Below are 27,102 nucleotides of genomic sequence, written 5' to 3' on the forward strand. Positions count from 1 at the left end.
AGAGGCCTCAGACACAGCCAATGAGGAGGCTTCGAGATAAAAGAAGCGGCCCTGAAGTAACCATTCACGATCGAAGGACTATGTTTGAAGAGAGCTTAGTATTTTTGTACATATTTCCTGAGATGATCGGCAAATAGTGTAAGCCCGGCTTAAGCCCGTCCGACCAGCCTATGAAAGCCCCTCGAAGGATAGGGCTCCACAACCCGCGGAAATTGCCTTTGCTATTTTGGAAATTCTGGACCTTAAAGCACGAGTTTTAATTTTCTCCGTTTTGCACACTTTGTTTTCGGACGGTGGATAAGAAGCTTATTCGGTGCTATATATAAATAGAACACGGTTACCACTCGCTTTAGTACTCAGATATCATAGAAATGTAGAAATGAAACCTAAAATCCCTGTTGTTGCCTCTCAAAATATGGAAATTTATTTCTGTCCAGTCTTCTACATACCAGCATGAAACGTAAGTACACACACACACATATATATATAGTGTATGTATATATATATATATATATATATATATATATATATATATATATATATGATATATATATATTGTCTATATAAAATTACCATTGCATGAGTATAGGGGTATGGTATAGCAATGATTAACACCCATTTTAGCTACAATTCTACAAAAAAAAAAAAAAAAAAAAAAGACGGAGCAGACGCACGCTTACTTCGAAACAGCAGTTAAATAGCGCCATAGCAACTTTAATCCACTGGACCGGTATTATTGAAGCAGCTAAACCTTTAAATGTTAGCTATTCAGCGGCTCCAACGGCATTTGGAAATTGCAGAGATGAGCTGATTGATATTCTCACATGAACAAGTACATTCTCTTGTTTTTTAATATGGTCATTCTGTTCTTTGAAAACGTTACAGGTTTATGCACTCGGGCTTCCTCAGTGTAAATTCATGCCTACCACGAATAATGATAATAGCAAATATTACTCTCACGATCCTTATACCTTCCATCAACATACCTTGTATGTCTCTGCGATTCCTGTACTCCATTAAATCATGTTGTATGTGATTGTAATCACATTAGAAAGCAGCTAACGCCAAGTCTCCTTCACAGACCTCCCGAGGAAATTCTGACAGATTTTTTGACCCCTGAAATTTGTCCACTCAGGAAATATTCCGGAAAATAAAAAGTTTGCAATTAGTTTCATGATCTCACATCAAGGAAAACCAATGAACTGGAAAAAAGGAAAACATGGATACAAATGATCAAGAGGAAACATATATGTATATATATGTGTATGTATAGTATATATATATAAGTATATATATGATATATATATATCTCTATATTTATATATATATATCATATATTATATATCTATATATATATATATATTTATACATATACACCAGTGCAGAACATACTTGATATGAAAAAGGAACTCCTTCAACATCGAGCAACAAGAGTTATCTTAACTGAATGAAAAAATAAAAAAGTAAAACATACATTAACTAAGTTTATGAATTTTTAAGGTCACCGTCTCATACGTGCCAATAAAAAAAAAATACTTGAAGGCCTCCGGTGAGTTATTTTGGGAGGGAACATGTCGCATGATTTTCTTCTTTCCCTCCTTATCTCCAGTGGGGCCATTGAACGAAAGATCCTCTGGAGCAGCCAGACAGACACACGGCTTGGCGCCAAAAATGGGACTGGCCAAGACGCCGGGAAAAAGTGGACCCCGAGAGTTTAGCGACCCGGAAAAACTTCTGTAACCTGTTGTGATAAAATACACCCTTCTCTCCCCCAACCTGAGCCCCCAACCCCTCCACACACACACACACACACACACACAAAGACACAAACGCGCACACAACTTCGTGCCCACGTCCTCAAAGTTTCTCTGCAACATTAAAAGAACAGCTGACGTAATTAGCCTGTCACGGAAGACGGAGGTGTTAGCTTCCCACATAACTGAAGATAATAGCTTCGGATTAATATATATACACAGAGAATCTTTTTATTTTAAAACAAATATTTTGGAAATTTATAAAATTATTTTTGTATGCCAAAATGAATTTGATCCAAAATGCCCTTTATCTGATATCCATGCGTATATCTATATAGATATATATTTAATATATATATATATATATATATAATATATATATGTATTATACATACATAATATATATATATATATATATATATATATATATATATATACTATATATATATATTATTTATGTATGTACATTAACGTCTTCGTGATGTATTCTAACAGTGCTCTATGAATTATAAGGGTCCATGTAAACAAATTAAACAGAAAAACCATAAAACCGTACTTCTATCTGAATTGTTAACCAGACGTATGTCTGTAGGAGACATGTAAACCTTACATTTAATATATGTTAGCATGTACAAAACTATGATACTTTAATATGCTACATCACGCTTAGTATGTTTCGTTTTGGTATGCAAGGTGGTGTTTCTTTTTGCCACCTTATTTTAATTTAACTGAAAGCTATTACTCGTGGTCAAGTTGGCTGAGGATAGTGCGATGAAGGGGAGGTCTTCTGGTCCATGTCTGATAAGTCTGCTACTAATTTTCCTAAAATGGGCCTCCTGAATTCTGTCTTAAATCCCTTCTCTTCGTGAGATATTTCCGTCCGTCATTTAAAATCCGCTTTAAGTATCTTAAAAAGCTGGAGAATTTATCTTTTTATTCAAGTTAAACAATACCAGTGAGATGGGCAATCTAATGCCCCTTTCTAGCCCGGTCCTGAAGCAACTAGGAAAAGGGGAGAGGGAGACTTGGGCTTATCATGAAAAAAGCCCTAGGCCTTTCTGCCTCATTGAAGAAACTAGGCTCTAAGATTCCCTTAAGTTGATCTCAATAGTGCAGTCCCGTTAATGAAGAGAGTACATAAAATATTCTGAACAGTTTCATAATGAAGAAGCAAGTGCAGGTTAATACAAATGAGTGTTATTCAGTGGACATAGTTTTGACTTTTATCCGAATAGAAAATGTTATTATAGTGTTCTCCTCACTGAATGATATTTTCCAAGGTCTGTTTACAAGCAAATGTATTTAAAACCGCCGGATATTTGTGGAGGCATTCCATTCAGGCGAAAGAGACTGACTTAATTAAAACAAGTGGCTCGTCAATGAAACGCCATTAATATTCAAAGCATCTCGTAATGTCAACAAGTCAGGACAAGTCAAGCGCGACCAAATACCCGATTAATGGGCGGATCTTTTACTGTCCTTCCGGGTCAAAGAAATGTCAACTAAGGTCATCTTGACTCGGAATATCTGTTCCCCAGTGTACAATTCAGGACGGTTTTATGGGTCCCTTGGTGCCTCGTTTTAAAACACTGAGGACCCGTCAGCCCTCCCTCTTCCCCAACTAAGATATATTGCAGTTGGAATTGCAGTCTATTAATGTCAAGGATGCTTAAATTCACCGATAGATAGCAGTTATACCCAGGAGCTGACGTATTTCCAGGAAATAGAGCCCACGCATTCAGAAAACACATGAATACAATTCTCGTGTGGACCGCAGGACAATATTTAATAAAGAAGAACTCATACAAAAAAGAAAAAAAAGTCTACAACACGTACATAAATGCGTAGGTAGGTTGTATAGCATCAAATTTCGAGCGCCTTTAATTCTTGGAATATCTAAATTCAGCCAATGTTTTATAGAATGGTTGAAAATATCGTTTGGCTTGTACATTTTCCACGTCCATTTTTCACGATAATGCCAGGGGCTAGTAATTTTGCAACGCTGTTGCATTAACACAACAAAGAAAAAGCCGAGAGTCATGTAAGACCACATAATAGACAATTACTCAATTCCTTTTTGACAAATGAGAATGAATCTGACCCATATTAGAGACTATCAATAGGCAACGTGTTTTCGTGCATTTCATATCTTCTGTGTATAACATTGATAGTCTACTGGAATTAAACTTCACGTTTAGACTTCGTGGGAATAATCTAAATATAAATTCATTCGACAAGATAATTATCGTTATCAAAATAAACCGTGAAGTAATCTAAGGTTTCTTCTTTATTTACAGAGTTATTTGTTTAAATTACGTCGGTGGGATGAAAAGGTATTCCTTGGCATTTTGTCCTTAAGCATCGTGGAGCCAGAATATGACTAGGAATATTAAAGTAACAACAACAACAACAACAACAACAACAATAATAATAATAATAATAATAATAATAATAATAATAATAATAATAATAATAAACTCTTACCTTTCGGTCATTAAAGTTGATTATCAAGTAGAAAGCTGGTGTGCAATACCAAACTCGCTATTGATTTATGAGATAATTAAAACTCCTGAAAGACTATGAATAGGCACCACATGGTATGTCATTTAAAGATTTCCCTCGTTATTGAGAATTGAGAATAAAACTGAAAGAACGAGAAGCGAGCGTTAAAAAACAGCAAACAAGGAGAAATGCGCTTGTGTACTTTACATAGCCGCATAGAGTATTCTCTGTACCGCACTGACGTTTCTTGTGTGCTTTACTCGGAACTCTTTTTCTCTTTTCCTCTTTTTTCTCGCTTTCTCTCTTTCTCTCCGCACTTGGCCCCTGCGAAGTGGGTGAGGAAATCTCACCCTTCAGCGTCATTTTTCAGGTTTTTCCGAATTGGAATGTGAGTGTTCTAGATGAAGCTATATTCGTTTTCTAAATTTAGATTTTTTTTCTTTTAATTTTATTTGTTTTTATCGATTCGACAGGTGGTTTTATTCAAGTTGCGGTAATGAACATTATAAGATTCACAAGTCTCTCTCTCTCTAAGTATAATTGAAATTCCGTAGATGATAGAACCAAGTGACTTTCTTCATTCATTTCTTAATTCCTATTCGATTAAACTGTCGCCAAATGTTCAATCTAAACTTCATTAGTCTAAACCTCATCACTAAGAGGAAATTTAGCTTTTACAAAACTTATGTTTGAAATGTGAAAATAATAAACATTTGAAGGTCAGGACTGACAAGATTTTTGAATCAATGAGCAAAAAACTATACAAAACTTTTTACTGAAATCTCAAGATCAACATCTCCAGACAATAAAGAAACAGTAAATAAAGGTGGATGAAATGAAAGTTGCACCTTCGGAAAATAAGAAACTAAATATAACAGAAGTTTCAGCTTAAGGGGAAAAGTAAATTCTGCCAGAACAACGAAATTAAACCATCTTCAGAAATAAGAAAACCATACGTAAAAGTAAACAAAATGAAAACTGTAACTCGATGAAATAAGAAAGTAATATACTGGGTAGCAGAGAATCTCATGTTGACGAATGGCGCGACCCAAAATTGAAAACGTTCCCGATATCGAGAACAGCCTCGGCTCTGGCTTAGGGAAAAGTAATTCCATTTACGAAAACCTGACCCAAAACCTAAAGGGCACTGACGCGGTTAGAGAGAGAGAGAGAGAGAGAGCTTATAAGCAGTTGCCATTGTTACAATAACAAGAGTCTAAACCTGGAAATATAAAAAGGGGCCGCAAACCCCCCCTCCCTCCGGCCCCCACCACCACCCTCATTCTGCAGCCGGATGTTGAAGGAACTAAATGTTGACCGTAGGTTGAAATAGTTGCAGTTACATTCTATCGGCATACAAACAACAATTAAGTTTTGTTAATGCTGGAGACAAGGAGTCCCTTCTTCATATTTTCTTTATGTCGTATTTCAACAACACAAAAATGCTTTAGCTTTCGAAGGCCACTACTCCTAATGGTGTAGCTGAAATGGGCTCAGGGATTCATAGCTCTATTCTGTTCCTTTAGTCTTTTCTTTTGGGATGGCACCTGGGATTTACAGAGGAACTAAATAAGAAATTACTCCGTACATTTAGGTTGTCTACTGTGGTTTAAAAATGGCGCAGTCGAGAGAGTTGATAAAATCTGTGGACAAATGAGACCACGCATAAAGATGGAAAACAAAACGGGGCAGGGGAGGGGAGGGTTATAGTTATCTATTGTGAAACATTTTTTTCGTGCAGAGAGAGAGAGAGAGAGAGAGAGAGAGAGAGAGAGAGAGAGAGACAAACGTCTTAGAACAAATAAAAGCTATAAAAACAAATGGCAGGAATAATAGTTTAAAAATTCGCTGTTAGGAAAAGTAACTGATAATTGTAAACTAATGTTCAAAAAGACTGTTATAAAAAATGCTAAGTTGTGGAATGAGCCTGAAAAAATCCATTCCTGCACTGACTGTGAACAAGTCTTTTGTAGCGTGGACAGGAGCTGTACGAATAATGCCCCACAGGAAACCGTCCTTTAGAGTGTGGTTAAAGAAGCTACTATGGCCAATGTTTCAGTGGTTGACCAGAATCATTTACCCGCTGGTCCTAATCCCAACCCAGGGGAAAACCTTTACGTTTGTGACTTGAATGTTAAAGAAAAGGGACGCCTAGTTGGAAGATCTGCTTTTCTTACAATTTTTTTTTTTTTTTCTGAGAGGGAGTAGAATTCTCGAAAGCAAAAGAGTTTTGTATTGTTAGAAAAATATTGTTCAAATATCTGCGCAGAGAGGGCCTTTCTGTTTACTACATCATTATGATTATTATTTGCCAAACAATTCTTCCTCTCAGAGAGAGTGGCCGCAGGTATAGGACTACCAGTTTACAGCAAATCTTTTGGGACGAAACTTATCCCATTCCTTTCTGCACCTAGGCTGCGACCTACAGAGGTCAGCTAACAACTAAGTACTTTACAAAATGCCGAAACTCGGACCTCTCGCAAGAGACGAACGTCTTGACCACTGGACTATGAAACCCATATTTAGTAGTAGTAGTAGTAGTAGTAGCAGAGGCACCAGTAAGAATATTCAAAACAGCCGGACATAAACCAAGGACCAAGCTAGAAAGGCGAGTAGGTCTCTGGGAGACGCAAGAGAAAATATCCCGAAGAGGAGAGGGACTTGATACCGCAACATTCCAAGATATGAAGTTGATATGAGGGTAACTGACCCTCCTCTGGAGGACTGAAAACAAAGATCCATTTTTGGGTCAAGATGAAGAGGCGATCCATTCAGCCCTTTCATAAGCTCTAAGAAAAAATTGATGATGAACAAAATATGATGACAGGCCAGATGCAACCAACATTCCGAAACAGTAAGAACTTGAGGTAATAAAAAGTAATAATCCTTCTTTCTAAAGACAGGATAATAAAATGAAGGCAGGGTTTAACACGCACACAAACGAATCAAATTTAACACCAGTTTGTAAAATACAATGAAATATAAGGGTAAATAGAAAAACATGAGTAAAAGGCAAACAAAGAAAAGAAGGCGGTATATAGTAGATGAGAATGAATAGGAATCAAGGAACATCGACGAAGATTCAAATTAACATGGAATAATGAAGAAACTGCCAACAAAAGGAAAGAAAAAAATTGAAAACCCAGAAATTGGGTATGCCCCCATCTCTCTCTCTCTCTCTCTCTCTCTCTCTCTCTCTCTCTGCTCCCACAAAATCCATAATTTCAATCCGGAATTTGGACCTCACTCTGTGAGACTTCATTCTTTGGCAGCCGTGGCCCCGACTTTCCCTAAAGCAACCAGTCCAGTAATGACGTCGTATTTCAGGGATGATGTTCATTGCGTGGTTAAGTGATTTCCAGTTTCGGATTAATCTTCTGTTCTCTAAAAATGCTTGGTTACGATGACGTGTTGTTTCGCATATTTACTGTGCTTCATATAATTCGACTTGAGAAGTCTGTTGCTGCAGTTAGTGGAAGCTATGGTGCATTTATGGAATATACTTCATTAGATGTAATTGAGTTATTATGGCATGTTTTGTATTACATGATGCAGCCTAAGAGACCTAGTGTTTTCAAGGAGGCTTTCATAAATCTGAGAAGTGTAGTTCATAAATAAATCTGAATCTTTTTTTTTTTTTTTTACACGATCTTGCTGCTTTAATTTTTAATCGTAAATGTTGTTTCTTTGCCTCGCTATACAACAGTTATTTTCTCTCTCTCTCTCTCTCTCTCTCTCTCTCTCTCTCTCTCTCTCTCTCACTATCTATATATCTATCTATATATATATATATATATATATATATATATTTTTGTATATATATATATATATAGATATATATTATATATATATATACAGAGATGGAGAGAGTTTTCCTTAGAAAGCATCAGTTGTATATATTACATAGAGAGAGAGAGAGAGAGAGAGAGAGAGAGAATTAGTGGAAATAGTCAAATAGGAATCGACAAATAACTTGCAGAGAAGCAAGGTAGTAAGTATTACGCCTGTAGTCTAAAATGTTGGTAAATTGCTCGATTTTTGGCTTATCAACTTCATATTCTTCAAAATATTACCATGGCGTGTCTCTTAAGCCTGTTTTTCTCGTTTGCCACATAAGTATCGTTTTGTCTCATAAAGGTGAAGGTAATGAACAAGCGACTTGTTTAACTTGTTCATAAGAGGCCTATGCAGCAGGTCTGACCTGTCAGCCTTTTGTATTTTGAATATCTGTGTATGGTTTTAATTAACACATTTGCCACTAGTAGAGCTACCTTCACTTTAAAAAAGGAGTGCATTGAATGTGGGTCAGAGGCATGAAAAAGGAGGCTTTTCTTCATATAATTTCACTCTAAGCACCCTTGATAGAATAGCAAGATCCAATATAAAGTTATGACACACTCTTCTCTCACCCATAAATGTTGATCGGTCGACCAAAAGTTTGCTTTTTCTCTCTCTCTCTCTCTCTCTCTCGTTCTCTCCGAACATGCCGGCATCGGTCTTCAGTCCTTAAAGCTCTCTCTCTCTCTCTCTCTCTCTCTCTCTCTCTCTCTCTCTCTCTCATATCGGACATTGATCCTGGGAGTTGGTGACTCCTCTCTGGAGATCCGTTCTACCATAGAATGTGAATCAACACTGAATATTTTTTTTTTACCTAACTGTACTCCAACGATATGCAGGAACTGGCAGTCATTTGTCTAAAGTCCGTTTTATTTATTCAACTTTTTCCGTGCATATAATTTGCGCATTTATTAAAGATTTTTATATCTTTAAATCTAATCTGCTTAGAAGTGGTTCATAATTGCGATATTTTTATAAGCATTTTCATAAAACAGAAGCATTATTATTATTATTATTATTATTATTATTATTATTATTATTATTATTATTATTATTATTATTATTATTATGATATGTGAAACAAGAGAAATATGTTATTATTTTAACAAGGACACGAGCACCCATAGGGAATTCAGCAAAGCATTCACTGGCTACAAAACAATGCCTATGACATTAAATATTTCGGCGCACAATTTTACACACCTCAAGCATGTCACTTATATGCAGATTCTAATATTTTGAGAAGAATATGAAAAACGGGAGATATTACTTGATGACAAATAAAGAGCCTTTTCTGATATTCATGAAATTTTGACAAATGTGGAGAGAGAGAGAGAGAGAGAGAGAGAGAGAGAGAGAGAGAGATCAGTTCTTTGTCGTTAGTTAGGTGTTAGAGCTGTTAGTAATCGTTTTCTATGCTAACACAGCATCCAAGGATCATTATAGCATCGCATTTTTTTCGCTAAAAAGAAAATAACTCATAATTAATCAGACTCCTTTAGATATTTGTAATTGTTCTTACTTCTCGTCATTTATGCTCCCTATTTGTGTGTTTCCATATTCTTCAGTTTGTCGAACTTTTTAAAACATTATTTTTGTTACTTTGTTGGATTTCGTGCCTCAATATTGACTACTGTATCTAGGAGACCTCTTTTATCCGGACTTGGAACCGGCTTGAAAATATAAACTTTAAGAATTTTGTAAATAGATTTCTCGGATCTTCTGAGCATCATTTTAGTGTTACTAACAATTATTAAAGTTTTTCTCTCTCTCTTCTCTCTCTCTATCTCTCTCTCTCTCTCCCTCTCTCTCTCTCTCCCTCTCTCTCCCTATATATATATATATATATATATATATATATAATATATATATCATATATATATATATATATATATATATATATATAGATACTTTATATATATATATACAATATATTATATATATTTATAATATATCTTAATATATATAATATATTATATATAGATTATATATATATGAATATATTATATATATATTATTATATATCCATATATATATTAAAAATATAATCCCATCATAGAGAGTCCAAGAGGGATTTGAAGTCGTAACAGGAAACGTTTCATATACTGAATAGCTCAAGTTCATTCAAGTACTTGCAAAAAACTCCGATGGATCTCATTGTAGTAAGGGAAGAACAAAAGAAAGGAATGGAATTATAGAAAGAAGGAACGAACGAACGAACGTAGTAAGGAAAGAAATTAAATAAAAAAAAAGAAAGCAGGGTTGCAGTGGTGCAAATTTATAATATATAAGAAAGTTTTATATGGCTGCTAAAATCTCGAGTATGATTCGACATCATCTCAACTCCATTGTAGATCAGAAGAAATCTGTCACACTGAAGCACATTGGGGTAGGCGTGACTTAGCCAGCCTCCTAAATGATGATTCTATGACTGCTGTCGCTTCCCTAGTTGGTAGTGGTTAGGCATCAACTCTGCCCTGCCTGCACCTCCATAACCACACCTATATTTTCGTTTTTCTTGCTGATTGCGCTGAGGTTCTAATTCCGATGTGGTTGCTAAGCCTTTACATGGTCCTTTACTAGTCTGCTAGCAAAGGATAGTGTGTCGAAAGGCCTAGCAACCACTCCATTGTTTCACTTTTCCTTCGTGACACACACACGCACACACAATATATACATATATATATATATATATATATATATATATATATACTATATATGTATATATATATATATATATATATATATATATATATATATATATATATATATATCACAAGGCGGTGAGGCAAACGGCATGTCTCAACGTATATAAGATTTATTGCCCATGTTGCCCTTCTCCGCCTTGTGATATTTGTAGGGCTTGAGCCCCCTTCCCCTTACTAGTCTTTTATATAATATATATATATATATATATATATATATTATATATATATATATCTATACATATATGTATGTATGTATATATATATATATATATATATATAATATATATATATATATATATATATATATATATATATTATATTATGTACTGGTTCTTTGAATATGATTCTAAACTGCAGATTGTGGTAGGTATATCTTCCAGCTCTAGTTGGTTGTCGAGTTACACAAGAATCGATCGGACACACTTTTTCCCCAGCAGAATGTCTGTGAATTCTTAATCCGAAAGCCCTGGCTAAACCACTGGAAATGGAGCTTGGAACTGGAGGAGACAATAGGGACGCTGAGGAGAGAGAGAGAGAGAGAGAGAGAGAGAGAGAGAGAGGAGAGAGCCGATGGAAGGAAAGTACATGTCTCTGTATCTACTGATAGATAAAAACATTGCATTCTATAGGAAATTATCATGATCCTGCTGCTACAGTATTTCGTTTGCTAACGTTAAAATAAATTGGGATTCCCTTCTCATTGATGTTTATTTTCTAAAAAAAAATTATTTTTTAAAATTTTGTGAATATATATATATATATATATATATATAGCTATATATATATGTATATATATATATATATATGTGTGTGTGTGTGTGTGTGTCGTGTGTGTGTGTGTGTGTGTGTGTGTGTGTATGTATGCACACATACATGCATGCAAACATACGTAAATAAAACATCTCACGAAACAAGGTTACACACAATGAACTTTCTCTGGAGGATTTAAAGATCTAATCCTATGTATGTTCCATTTAATATCACTGAAAGGCCCGAGAAAACCAGATACAACCAAACACAATGTAGTACAAGCAAATAACACTAATTCGCAGCAACAAAGTGAAATTAGAAAAAGACGCTAAGAGTGATTCCACTGGGCGTTGGAGAATAAACATTGAACCGGCGATCAGAATGTTCAAGCTTCTATCATTAATACCAAACCACTGTTATATGACCTTTCAAAAAGTTGTGCTACTCTGATGGCTAATAGACACTACCGTTATTTGCTATCGTATTCCTTCTAGCTGGTATGTTAATTTTTCAGGTGATATTCAGATTACAATCGTTATCTATCACCTAGGTTATTGGTTATTAGTAGACAGGTACAAATATCATAATACAATATTTATTCAGAAGAGAAAATTAATTTTTGAGGTGGATGATCAGTGCTCTCTTCTAGTGAGTTCAATGGCCTCTCTCTCTCTCTCTCTCTCTCTCTCTCTCTCTCTCTCTCTCTCTCTCTCTCTCTCTCTCTCCTACTACTACTACTACCACTACTACTACTACTACTACTACTACTACTACTACTACTACTACTACTATTTATCTCCCGTTTGTTGTGTAATTCCTCCTGGTGTAATGGGTCTCTCACCTAATGCTTGAAACACGGTGTGAATTGCTAATTCCTTCTGCTCTCTATCAAGTCTGAGTTCTATAAAGGCGTAAGTTATCCGTTTAAGAAATCGTGCATTCAAGAAACTCATGAATTACAATTACGGTAGTCATAGAAAACATTATTTATTCCCGAAAGGAGTATAATCATCTATTTCAGTATGTTTAGGGAATCCCGCTACCGGTCCCCACCTCGGCCCTTCTTGTGGGAACCTATTGATTTTCCCGGCTTATAAATTTCTGTAATAGCCTGGTATTCAGTTTCATGCTGCATTAAATTTCTGGAGCAATTTATTGAATAACCTTAGCGTCTAGCGCTGGATGGTCCTATTTCTTCTACGTTACATCTTGGGTTCAGTCGGTCAGACTGTGCTCATGCGTTTATTTAAATTTGATAGCAGCAACAAATAAATTCTTTTTTTCAGATGTCACACAAAGGTAAACTTAAAAAATAAAAGCATCTTAATCTTCCTTTGAGGATTATAAAGATGAAAGAGGGGAATAATGATGATTCATTTGAGCTTTCTCCATATTTTACTGTGGGCCAACCTGGAAAATAAATCTACGGCGAGAGGATTATAAGAACGTGAGGAGCTTAACGATGATATCCTCTCTGATAAAATTTCCTATAGCAAGAGGATAGATATAACCTGGTCTCTCTCTCTCTCTCTCTCTCTCTCTCTCTCTCTCTCTCTCCAATAATATATATATATATATATTATATATATATATATATATATATATATATGTAGCGTAGGCAAAACAGATATATATATTTATATATATATATATATATATATATAATATATATAATATATATACATATATATATATATATATATATATATATATATATTATAGGACTTTTGTACTCATACTGAAAATAATTAGAACCTTTTCAAAGCCTTTAGTTTCTGTGAAAGGCATTAATGCCTTTATATGTCGACTTGAGCAACATTGTAAATAAGAAAAAGATAAATATTTATTGGGAACCCACACGCATGAAGCCAGGACAGCGTTGGATAAATTAAAGTATGATGTTTTCGTAGGATTCCCCCCACCCCTTCCTTTTCCTATCCGTCTCAATCTCTTTTTTTCAAACCAGGCCACAATTTGCTTCGATTTAATTCCGTAATCCGTCACCGCTGAGACTTTAATCTCCCCTTTAGTCGAGGAGAATTTTTTTTTTTTTTTTTTTTTTTAATATTCTAGGTGGATCGAGTTTAGGAGTAAATGACCTTCCAATACATATAGCTTGGCTTCACCAACTTCTGACGTTGCTCAGCTCCATTCTTCAAGACAGACAGCCAGCTTTCTCTTGGAATAAAGCACTAAGCTGTTTGTGTGTATGACTGCTCGTATAGTATGTATGTTGATATTTCTGAGTAACTTCTCTTCCCCGCTACCAGTTTTACTCTTACTTCAATAATAAACTGCCTGTATATAATATGTACGCATGCATGATTATTTTCACAACTGTTCTCGGGTAATAGTTTTGCCCTCTTGTTATAATAAGGGACTGTTCGTATATATGTATTTACTTTTGTATGTAGTCATCAGGTCTCGTTATTTTGTACATATCATGAAAGAAAACTCAAAAATACTCCCTCTTTGCCCACAGAAGTCCACAAATACAGTAAACGTCCTGAAAAAAAATCATATGGCATACATTTCAGTGCTTTTTTTATATATATAGTAATGACTTAAAACTGTTGGCATCCATCAAAAGAATTGCAGTAGCCTATGCTCTTGTCGATACGGCTTTTACCTCACCTTTGAAATAAATACACTGAAAAGAGTTTTCTGTGAAATGTACATGAATAGTCTAACCATTGCATAATGTAAATAGTTTTTTTTTTTGTACACACCCACTATCAGCCAGCATAGTTCCAGCCACTAAAATTGTCATATTTATTCGATCTTACCACATTCGTTCGTATGCTCGTCATCTTTAGTGGAAAGGAGACTGATGAAGTGGTTGGTTGATTGATATAATTCCACGAAATGCGTAGATGCATCAGTTGCTGATGACCAACAACTAATGATTTTCTTAATTCATTCATACGAAAGAAAAGCGCCTCAGTGGCGTGGTCGGTATGGTGTTGGCGTGCCACCTCGGTGGCGGCGAGTTCGATTCTCGGGCATTCCATTGAGGTGTGAGAGATGTGTATTTCTGGTGACAGAAGTTCACTCTCGACGTGGTTCGGAAGTCACGTAAAGCCGTTGGTCCCGTTGCTGAATAACCACTGGTTCCATGCAACGTAAAACACCATACAAACAAACAATCAGACGAAAGAAGTTTAGACAAATATTTCTTACATACACACATACGTTATCCCATAGCTTATATTTAGAAAACTTTTATGCTTTTGAAAACTAGACAAGCGAATTCAACAGAAGGATACAGTGCATAATATTGTTTCTATATGGTTGTTTCAGAGCTCACCCGCCTTCTGCCAAGTATATCTAGTAGAAAGAAAAGAAGAAAAAAATCTTTACAAAGCGTAAACAACTCTTCTAAAACACCAGCGAGAAATCTCTCAATGGAATCCATCCTCTCTCAGTTACTTTTACTTTTCCTTTGTTTTAGCATATCCAACCCCCCCCCCCCCTTTTTTTTTTTATCCCCCGCACGCGTCCATTACCGCTCGCAGATTTACGTCTACCGCCATTAACGCTTGCATCAGCGAAGTCTACCATTCTCTCTCTCTCTCTCTCTCTCTCTCTCTCTCTCTCTCTCTCTCAGCAGCAACATTCAAACATTCACAATTTCCTCTCTTTACTTACCGTATCTGTATTTAGATCGATTCCTGACGACATTTTTTTGTATTTGTTTTTTAACATACTCTCGTTGGTTGACATGCTTTTTAACGATTTCTGATCGCGTTTATAGTGTGTCAGTTCTGTATGTTTTTTTTTATTCGTGTAATATGTTTGTATGTGTGTGTACGTATAATGTTTGCGTTGTGATTGAGGCTTTTAATATATATCATTAAAGTAGTGGTATTAAGAAATGTGCTGGTCATGAACTTAGCAGGTCCAAGAGACGTAGAAAAGTTCAGGAAATGGTGGAGAGAGGTCAAAGGTAAAGACCTATAGCCCAGATGACGATGAATTATCAGACAAATGCCGTGTATTCCCTCATTCAATATTGTCTTTCGGTTCTGTGTCTAGATATTTGCTGACAAACTTCTGAGAATGAGTAAACACGGATTGTTGACTGTCTAAAAGCACCTGTTTCTCTGTTTCTTTTCGGGCTTGGAATACCCGGTGTTTGTGAGAGGCTGCCACGCTGGTTCAGGGCAACACTCTTCTTTGCTTTATTCTCTATTTATCAACGGCTGTTTATTAATGAGTGCACTCAATTGTTTTTTCATTAATTCCTCTTAATTTATACTGTTGTTCTGATCTGTTTTTGCTCTCTTGTTTGAATAAGGGTACACCGTTCTGAGTAAATACACAAAGAAAGTTAGTCGTGTTATTCCATATCAATATGTTAATTTACTGTTTAGCGTGATAATATTAATTATAACAATAATACTAATAATTACTATTATTATTCTGTTCATTGATAATGAAGTGCCTCAGTCCAGTAACCTGTCTGATAAAATCCTACCAAAAACAAAATCAAATCTCCAGTTCTGCCGGACTTCCCGCGCATATTCTCCACAACGACCCAACGCTTATCGATGATTCACAGCGGTGAAGTTCTGCCACTTGTCAATGGCTGTTGGATCTCAGTGTGACCCATCTCCCCCACCTCGAAGCGGATTATGATCCTTTATTCTCCCATTCATAAAACGATCAATGAATCGATTGCTCGGCAGTGGCCTTTTCAGCCAACAATCATTGTCATCGAGAGAGAATTGCAGTCAACTTGTGCTTGTAGATGAAAGAAACCGAGGAAAAAGATGATTGCTTTAGCTTTTATATTGAGAAGGTATCACATCAGTGACTGTATCTATGTGGTATGTCAGTGCTTTCACTTCAGTTATCTCTGCGCTTTTCAAAACTCATTCCCCCGGCAGCCGCCCCCGCACCCACCCCCCTCACCTCTTCTGCGACACTTGGGTCTCAGTGTGACCCCTTTGCTAGTCGAGCCAAAACTCTCCAAAGCTATCTCACTTCAGCCATTATGTCGAGCTTCAAGGCCCACGCATTTGTCTTTTAGTAGTCTTTGTTCTCCGTTGGACTGCATCAACTGCATCCGGTAATGTGCCTCGAGACTTGAGAAAAGATGCTGTTTTGTTCCCCACAGAGTAAAGAAAGAACACACGCTCAAGTGAGCTTATTTACTTAAGTGAATATTTATACTCATTCCGTCCGTAATCTGCGTGGGGTGGGGGAGGGGCTGGGAGGAGAAGAGGTTCGCGTACATGGTTCAAGTGCCTGAGCTTTGCAAAATTATAATTTAAGTAATTTTTCCGTTCCTTGTAAGAATGTCCCATTTCAAGCACATTCCAGTATGATGCAATTCTGCTTTCATATTCGTGATTAGCAGCCCATTGTTAATTCAGGAGGGTAAGACTGGGTTCTGAATCTTATTCTAAATAAAATGGCAATTAGAGAGCGAGTAAAACCTCATTAGATTTCAATTCTAAAAACATTAAAGGCCAAAACTGAGACCAAAAGGGTTAGTTAATCGTTATCTTTTCAGAGAGATTTCTGCCCATTATAATAATCTTACTTGCAATTCAGACCATTTTCGCGTGGCCTGCAACACTGCCGTATTGAAAGCGGCTTGCAATGTGTTGCAATTTCACATTCATGTTTGAGATCAGCCTCCTATTAGACTGCATTACGATCAATTTGAAGGAAACCAGAACAGTCTAGTTCAAATAGCAAAGGTTGATAATGAGGCCCGAATATTGAAAAGGATGAGATCGAGAATGACATTAAAAAGAGAAGCAACTTTTAAGGACATTGACCTCTGGGATTTTGCAGTTAATTGTGACTGATTATTTTTTTTTCAGAAATGAAAACATTACCATTCGAGTCCCAGGAAACTGTGAATGTCCCTACCACTTCACGCACACACACGAACGCACTACTACGAATTTTACCGCAATATTAGTTTTATATAACTGCGATCAATACGAACTCGTACTATTTATTTATGTGCCAGATGCCGTGATGTCAAAAGCTAATGGTAAGCATAGTGTAGTCTCGTATTCATGTTGTTGTTATTATATTATTATAGGCCAATGTAAGGAACGTAAGAGGCCGTCAAATTTCAAAGCGAGCTTGGCCCTCAATAGGAAAAGAACAGAATATACGTAATATCTACTTGTGAGAAAAGAGAATAACAAATAAATATCAGTTAAAGATAAAAAGACAAACGACTGCATACGAGAATGCAGTTTTTATCCACAGGAATTGCTATTGGATAACTGTTCTTTAATATCTGTAGTACAGCATCTACAAGGAAGGACCGCTGGTAAGCGCTATGCCGGACCGGGGACCTAGAGATAAGGGACCAAACTTCGTGAATAGTTTTCCTTGAGCCACCGTTCATAGGGATAGCGTCTGGCAGGGGGTGGAGGGTGTCATGGGTGCAGGAATCTTGGGGAAGGGGCGTTGGGAAAGTGGGGGAGGGGATGTTTTTGGATTTGGGAGCTGGAGTAGCGTTCCAACTATTGAAACTTTTTTCACCCCAGGAAATGAAGTAGATGAAGGGATGTTCAGTCTGCTATGAAAGTTAGGTTGAATCTGATATTAAGTGTCTTGAGGCGTAATTCTTGTTGGGGGGTTGGGGGCCAAGGTAGGGGCGTGTGGGGATGAGGAGGGGGCTCTTAGTAACTGAGATGTTTATTTATCCGCGGAGATGCTGCAGCCATCGAAACGCTAGCTAAGTTACCTGGATTTTTCGACGCTAAATATTCGGATGGTATATATTTAATGTTTCCATTATACAGTAACAGAAGCAGAAGCAACAACAACGCTTAGGTGCGCCAACATTACCTTTCTTTCCCTCCGTATGTGTGTGTGAGTGAGGGATAAATATCCTTGCAATATACTTTATTTTCACCTCGCTTGACTTACTATCGAGCATATATTTCTTATTCCAGTTCATGATGTTCCTGTGGTCCTGGTCCCCCTTTCACTCATTCAAATAGGACTTCGTTTTGTACTTTATTACTCTGATGTCACTGAATCAGTTCACATTACCCTCCCATTTATTCGAGCTTACATCCGAAGCTTTGACGCGGCCTAATGCAACACTGACCACTGCATTTTGGGGAGTAGGGAGGGCTTGGTTGGTGGCAGAGTTTGGTTACCTGTCGTGTGTTTCATTATAGTGTTACAGCGTCCATCGCAATTCAGTGTTTCTGGAATTCTTATATCGGTACCCTATCTTTCGAAAGACTTTCACCTCAGCGTTTTGTATCTGAAAGTGTTATCAACCAATGCCGCTGAAACCAGAATACAAAGGGTGCTGCAAGCTTTCGAGGAATTGAGTGATCCTCATGCAGCCAGTCAGCTATGATGGCTAATCCTTATCCAATTGAGATACCGTAGAACATCCACAGGACCATCTTTGCGGATTTTCGCAAAAAGAGCAACTGATTAAAGAGTCAATGCGACGCTTTTCTGCAGATTTACGATCTCATTGAATACGGCGAGACTCCCGGCAGGTAAGGAAGATTGCGAAGGTATACTGAGAACTCGACGTCACTAATAAAACCAGAATTACGAGAGGGAAGACATCGTTTCCTCAGAGAAGCGCCGCTGCCGTCTCAATTATGCATACGCGAACGGCAACTGACGAGTTAGGATTCTTACCCTTAACTCTTTCTAGCGAAAGTGTCAGCACCTTTCTTTAATATTTCCGTAAAACAAGTTCCCTTGTGTTCATTTCCATATATATATATATATATATATATATATATATATATATATATATATATATATATATATATATATATATATACACACACACACACACACACACACATATATATATATATATATATATATATATATATATATATATATATATATATATATTATATATATAGATGTGTATACAATATATTTTATATGTTATATACATCTATATTTAAGAAATGTGAACAGATAAAATGATGGACAACTGCAGTTATTCACCGTGTATGAGCGCTGGGTATACAAGTGTGTGAGCCTGTGGCATTCATACAAAAGACCAAACACAGCATGTGACGTCATAGGATTTCATACATAACGAACAAACAAAAATAGTCTTGAAATCAAATAAAAAAGAAGAAAATCACATCTTAGTATTTGTTAAGACCGCTTGTTAGAATAGTTTATACATTATTCCTTTCGTAGCATCGTCATTAAGGTATCACAGAACAGTTTATAAATACCTAGATAAGAGAGAGAGAGAGAGAGAGAGAGAGAGAGAGAGTAGTTGACCTCATTGTATAGCTCTCGAGAATCTTGACGCTAAGAAATAGGTCACACACACATACACACGCACACACACTAACACACTTCCGAACGCGCCTCGTAAAGGTCTATTCAGATTTTGGAAAGGGTCAGTCGATATAATCACCCTCTACATAAATAGAGCATCTCGTTTTAGCGGAATTTCCCTGACCACAGTTCCATCGTTTCATTCTCCCCTTTCGGTTTTTATTTTAATAGTTTGGCTCTCTCTCTCTCTCTCGTAGTAGCCATCTTGCTTGGTGAGACGTACCCGCGTGAAGTCAGATTAATCAACAGATATCACAAGTTTAACATACGACTAGAATTTGAGAAATATCTAGAAGTGTTCGTGAACTATCGGTGATAAGATTAGTGTGAAAATAGTAGGATAAAGCGTCTTCTAAGTTAGTTTATCAAGTGTAATACTATAAATCAGAACAAGATGGCAGTAAGTTCCAACTGCGGGAAGAGGTGGCGTAATTTGGCGTGTTTAGCAGATTCGCAATACGATGAGGTAGCAGGAAGGGAACTGGCATTTCTCATCTATGAAATCAGCAACAGTCCTAACCAAAAAGATACAAAAGCATTCATAGATATATTAGAAGGATATAATCCTTCAAACTGGAACAAATCTAATGAAAACATCTTGAAAATAATTGAAGAAGTTCCAAATAAATCCAAGTGGTCAAGAGACTCATAAAGAAAATATACATAAACCAACATATTCCGACAAGAAAATGAATAAGGTGAATCTTGTGAATATCCTAATTGATGCATTAGGAAAAAGAATGCCAAAAGCATGCAAACTGTGTAAGTTTGGTATAGCATAGTCAATCCACAAAACCTAATCAGAAAATGTGCTGCATGCAACATTCCGACCCATCCACAGTGTGCTGAGGTAATACCAAGATTTGAGAAAAGATACAAGAATTTTTTGTTCAACATGTCTATCATGGATAGACAATGTTATTAAATCAAGATTGAATGTACAAATAGTTGAGGATGAAGAAGAAGAGGAAGAGGAAGAAGAAGAAGAAAAAGAAGAAGAGGAAAACGGAAGAGAAGTAAACAAAAATGAAATGACAGAAAAAAATAAGGAAAAACAAAGAACAAGATAAAAGTATGGATGCAGAGATACTCATTGATACTACATATGAGGCAATAAAGCAGCATACCTACGAAGAAATAAATTACGATATGACAACAGAAAACAAGCAAATCCGAAGAGGCTCTACCCAGAATCTATACAATGACGGGAAAGAGGAAAAAAATAGACAAGAAAGACAAAATCTGCAACCTTTTGAAAAGAGGGAATTGCAGATTTGGAGAAAGATGTTACTACAAACATCCTAAGATATGTCAAAACTATGAAATATATGGTAAATGTGCATACTTAGATGGATATGGGGATGATTGCAGAGATCTGCATCCAAAAATATGTAAAAACCTAAAAGAAGGAAAAGGATGTAAGTTCGACAAAAAATGCAAATATATGCACCCTGTAGCCATGAATCATAATCAAATAAATAACCAACCAAGTAATAAAATCCAAAATAAGAAAGAAACAAATAAAGAGAGAAATCAAGAATATCAGGTAAAAGAGAAAAGCAAACCACCAATGAGATATGCAGAGGTGTCAGCAAAAAATTTCAAAGCATCAGCTCCGAAATTCTACTCAAGAGATAATAACTGTATTTATTATGCAGAGGATATTGCAGAAACGGAGAAAATTGCAGATTCAGACACAAAATGAATAATTATGATGAAGGAAGATCAAATATTATATGGAAAAGTTGGATTTTTTAATGTCAGAATTTCTGGAAATGAAAAAAAGAACAACATACCAGAACAGGAAAGAGACATGGGAAAATCCTTATTACTACCAGTATTAAATGAAGGAGAAAACACGCAAACCATCATAGTGATGAATGCGCAGGGTTTAGTTACGAGTAACTCAAAAAGAAAAATAGAGTACTTAGAAGAACTACCCAAAATGAAAGAAAATAGATATAATGAATATAAGTGAAACCTGGTATTCCCAAGAGACTGGGAATGATGATCAAATAAAAGGGTTCCAAACTTATAGATCAGATAGAAAAAATAGGAATCAAGGGGGATCCGCAATATATGGGAAAGACAAAAAACAAGGAAAAATATATGAGAAATATAGTAACTCAGAATGTGAACTAATAGCGGTAGAATTTGAATCTGAAAAATTGATGAAACATAGTAATATATAGACCTCCTAATACTAAAGAGTTTGACTTAATAATTGAAAAAATTGGATGATATATGTAGAAATCACAAGGACTGGACTATTCTCCTATCTGGTGACTTCAACTTTCCTTTCGTAGAATGGAAAGAACGAATAGGAGATTGTGGTTGTACTTATACATATAAAAAAGAGAGTAATAGTAGTGCAGAAGATAAGAGGCAATTTGAAAAGCTATTAGATATGCTACTAGAATACAACATTCAACAAATAAATCACCTGCCAACAAGAAAGGAAAATACTTTAGACCTAGTATTTGTGAACGAGATGAATTATGTTAAAGAAATAATAGTTTATAATGCGAATATTTCAGACCATAATGTCATAGAATTAACAGTTCATTCCAAAGCAAGGTGATAGAGATAAGCAAGAAATGAAAAAGTGGGAAGGATAGGAAAATACAAACTTCTACAGTAAAAATATAAAATGGTCAGAAATTAATGAAGAATTAAACAAAGATTGGGATAACATTTTCGTAAGTGATGACATAAGGGTAAATACGGAGATATTATATAAAATATTGGAGAAAATAGTGGAATATATATACCGAAGAAGAAAAGTAAACATCATTCATGCATACCAAGAGACAGAAGGATCTTGTTCCAGAAAATCAGAAAGTGGAAAAAAGGTCTTGCAAAAGAAAAAAATGCATGGAAAGTTATAGAACTAAAAAGTAAGATAGAAAATGCAGAACAAAAGATTATACAATCAAAAGAAAATGAAAAACGGGACTTGGAAGAAAAAACCCTATTAAATATCAAGCAAAACCCCAAACTATTATACTCATATGCGAAGAAGATGAATAAAAGAAGAATAGAAATAGGCCCTCTGAGAATTGAAGGGAGATTAACGAATGAAAAAAGGAAATTTGCAACATACTGGCAGAACGATATAAGAGAGAATTCACCCCTAGAATAGATAATGAAGATAATGATATAGAAGTAAGGGATGAAAATAGTGAATATTTAGCTGACATAGATATTAATGAAGCTGATATTGTGCAGGCTATTAATGAAATTAAAAATGGAGCTGCTGCAGGGCCTGATGGAATTCCTGCTATTTTGTTAAAGAAAGTAGTTCATTCTATCGCAAAGCCACTTGCAATATTATTAAGACAAAGTGTAGATACAGGCAAGATTTATGATGAGCACAAATTAGCATATATTACCCCTACTTTCAAAAGTGGATCAAGACTAGAGGCAAGTAATTATAGGCTGGTGAGTCTAACATCACATATTATGAAAGTGTATGAAAGGGTAATGAAGAAAAATATTATGAAACATTTAATAAAAAATAATTTGTTTAATAAAGGACATGGTATCGTACCCGGAAAAAGTACACAAACCCAACTGTTAGTCCACCGTGAGAACATATTCAAAAATATGAAAAGCGGAAATGAAACAGATGTGGTTTATTTAGACTTTGCAAAAGCTTTTGATAAAGTAGACCATAATATATTAGCGAAGAAAATTAGAAAACACAATATCGTGGATAAAGTAGGAAGATGGTTAAAAGAATTTTTACACACAGAAAACAGATAGTTATTGCAAACGACGAGAAATCGGATGAAGTCAAGTAATATCCGGTGTGCCGCAAGGTACGGTGTTAGCTGCAATACTGTTTGTTATTATGATTGAAGACATAGACAATAATGTGAAGGATTCGGTAGTGAGTAGTTTCGCAGATGACACAAGAATAAGTAGAGAAATTACTTGTGATGAAGATAGGAACGCTCTACAAAGAGACCTTAACAAAGTATATGATTGGGCAGAGGTAAATAGGATGGTATTTAACTCTGATAAATTTGAATCAATAAATTATGGAGACAGAGAAAGAAAGCTATATGCATATAAGGGACCTAATAATGAGACCATCACAAATAAGGAAGCAGTTAAAGACCTTGGTGTGATGATGAATAGGAACATGTTATGCAATGATCAAATAGCAACTCTGTTGGCAAAATGTAAAGCAAAAATGGGAATGTTGTTAAGGCACTTCAAAACAAGAAAAGCTGAACACATGATTATGCTTTATAAAACATATGTTCGTAGTACACTTGAATATTGCAATATGATATGGTACCCACACTATCAAAAGGATATTGCACAAATAGAGAGTGTACAAAGGTCCTTTACAGCTAGAATAGAAGAAGTTAAGGACCTAGACTACTGGGAAAGACTACAATTCTTAAAATTATATAGTCTAGAAAGGAGAAGAGAACGCTACATGATAATTCAGGCATGGAAACAGATAGAAGGAATAGCAGAAAATATCATGGAACTAAAAATATCAGAAAGAGCAAGCAGAGGTAGATTAATAGTGCCCAAAACTATACCAGGAAAAATAAGGAAAGCACACAGGACATTAATCCACTACGCACCAGCATCGATAATGCAGCGTCTATTCAATGCGTTGCCAGCTCATCTGAGGAATATATCAGGAGTGAGCGTAGATGTGTTTAAGAATAAGCTCGACAAATATCTAAACTGCATCCCAGACCATCCAAGATTGGAAGATGCAAAATATACCGGAAGATGTACTAGCAACTCTCTGGTAGACATTAGAGGTGCCTCACACTGAGGGACCTGGGGCAACCCGAACAAGATGTAAGGTAAGGTCTCTCTCTCTCTCTCTCTCTCTCTCTCTCTCTCTCTCTATTATTTCCTGGGACTTTTTTCCTCCCTTATTTTTCCTCCTCCTCAGCAATTTGCATGCATTACTGAGGCATATTTTTTTAAAACGGGATAATCATTTTACTTCTTTCTTTCTACCCATCCTGATTATCTTTTGGCTTAATTCTTGTTTTTCGTTGGGCGGCGTTCATTATAAAATTATTTTTCAGTGGTGGTTAGCGCTCTTTCTCTAACCCCCACGTCTCTCTCTCTCTCTCTCTCTCTCTCTCTCTCTCTTGACATGATTTACACAGTCCTTTTTCTCAAGAGTTTGTGCTCATTACAGGATAAATTTTCGCATTGACTTTCCTCTCTCTCTCTCTCTCTCTCTCTCTCTCTCTCTCTCTCTCTCTCCCGACATGATTTACACAGTCCTTTTTCTCAAGAGTTTGCTCCCATTAAAGAGTAAGTTTTTTTGTTGATACTCTCTCTCTCTCTCTCTCTCTCTCTCTCTCAGAGGAAGAGAACAGAGGAAACATCTGAGAGCCGAGAAAGATGCTAAGTGCCCTTAGCTCGATCTTCCTAATCACAAAGGAAACAATTAAGTCAGCGCCATCGATTCGTTAACAGGAAGAGGGTCTTCGAAAGAGCCCTTCCTTCTTTCACCTCGATGCATTCTTTCACCTCGATGCATATAAATATATAGCAAACTTGCTGCGTTCTATGGAAAACACGGATGAAAGGGTAGGGTTGGTGCAACAAACGCATACCGTGGAGTTTTTATTTCTAAAAAGAGGGGGCAATTATCCCTCTATTTTTATTCCTGTTTAATAATAATAATAATAAAAAGTCTATGCGCTGTTATGAAGCGTATTTACGCATGTTTCTGGGTCTAATCAGCTACAAACCGTTCAGTGAATCTTTTATCTACTCTCTCTTGTTTCAAGGATTTTGGACCCTGTTACCTCTGGTAGGGGATTTTGGTAGTTTTATCTATGGGTGTAAAAACTTCTGTAGTGGTTTGTAATAACGTAGCCGCAGAGACGCGCGCACAATCATACATACTATGTGTGTTTGTGTGTGTTCTGGGGAAGTCGTGTTATTTGCATTTAAGACAAATGCCTCAAAACCAACAAACCGTGAACAATTATATACGTACATCTTTATATATTAATGCATCCATCTATCAGTTTTTCTACGCATGCAACATACACACAAACACACAAGCGCAAGGTGACGTGCATATGAGTGTATTGGAGGAACGTAAATGCACGAAACCAAGGAATTTTATTGCGAGAGATTTTTTATTTGTATCTCGGCAATATATTTATGCAATTACACAATCATGGTAAGTCACTGTGAAATGAGTTCTATGTAAAATATTTCCGTGGATTAGTTTTGAAAGTCAAGAATAAAGGTGTAGTATTACATGTAATCATGTAGAATTTTCATATAATTTCATGAAAAGCTTAGTTTAGTTTACTTTTGGAAGAAGTCTCATTAATCCTCATGTGTTCTGTAAACTCCTCTTGCGTTTACTAGTTGGAAGTTTAAGCCTGAATAAAAGTCTGAATAACTTTGTCTTTAGTGTCATTCTTATCCGTGCATAGAGATCTCTCTTTTTTTATTTGATATCAGATGTCGACTATCCCTCTATCATCATGAAACTATCAAGTACAAGTACTCATTGCTCAATAAATGTTCTTATCACCGTTATCCTCTGGCTTAAGTGCCTCCACACGATGATGCCATAGAAAACATCGATAATACTTTGTTTACTCGGAAATCATCTCGTTTATCTGATAAATAGTCGAGATATTGAAAAAAGAAACAGAGGATTCTCGCGTAAAGAGAAGAAAAGAGTGAATTTCAAAGTTTTCGCTTTCGTATTTATATGTTTATTTTCTGTTTTGAGTATTTTGAGTTATTTTTAAACTAAATTCCCTAGCATTCTTATGTCCTTAGTATGTTAGAACTACTTGCTATGATTTTTCAACAATTGTCGGCATTTTATAGGAATTCTTCTTCCCAGAGAGAGAGAGAGAGAGAGAGAGAGAGAGAGAGAGAGAGAGAGACCAAGTGGTATTCCAGCAAAAATGTTGGAACGACAAAAAAATCTCTCTTCGAGGGCGTCAAGGAAGTATGGAGGGGACGAGGCAAGATATGAAAGACAGGAAGAAGAGGGGGAAGAAGAAAGGGGGAATTTGGAGAAGGAGGAAGAAGGTGATGAGGGCGTAGATGGGAGAGAAAAGGGGAAATGAGCAACCGGAGACCAGCCGAAAGAGTCCCCTGAAAAACTCCATGTATATTTTTTTGCTTTTTTATTTTCCAAGAGAGAGATGTCTTAGATACAGTCATCTTCTCTACCGAGAGTTCCAGAAGCTTCATCGACAATGGCA

General features: G+C 36.1%; 1 protein-coding gene across 5 annotated transcripts in view; it reads right to left on the bottom strand.

The window, feature by feature from the left end:
• Window positions 1-27,102, bottom strand: part of LOC135208584 (serine/arginine repetitive matrix protein 1-like) — a 173,451-nt gene that overhangs the window by 97,873 nt on the left and 48,476 nt on the right. The gene's annotated exons all lie outside the window — the stretch shown is intronic.

This window comes from Macrobrachium nipponense, chromosome 35, assembly GCF_015104395.2.
Source record: "Macrobrachium nipponense isolate FS-2020 chromosome 35, ASM1510439v2, whole genome shotgun sequence".
NCBI classification, from domain to species: Eukaryota; Metazoa; Arthropoda; class Malacostraca; order Decapoda; family Palaemonidae; genus Macrobrachium; species Macrobrachium nipponense.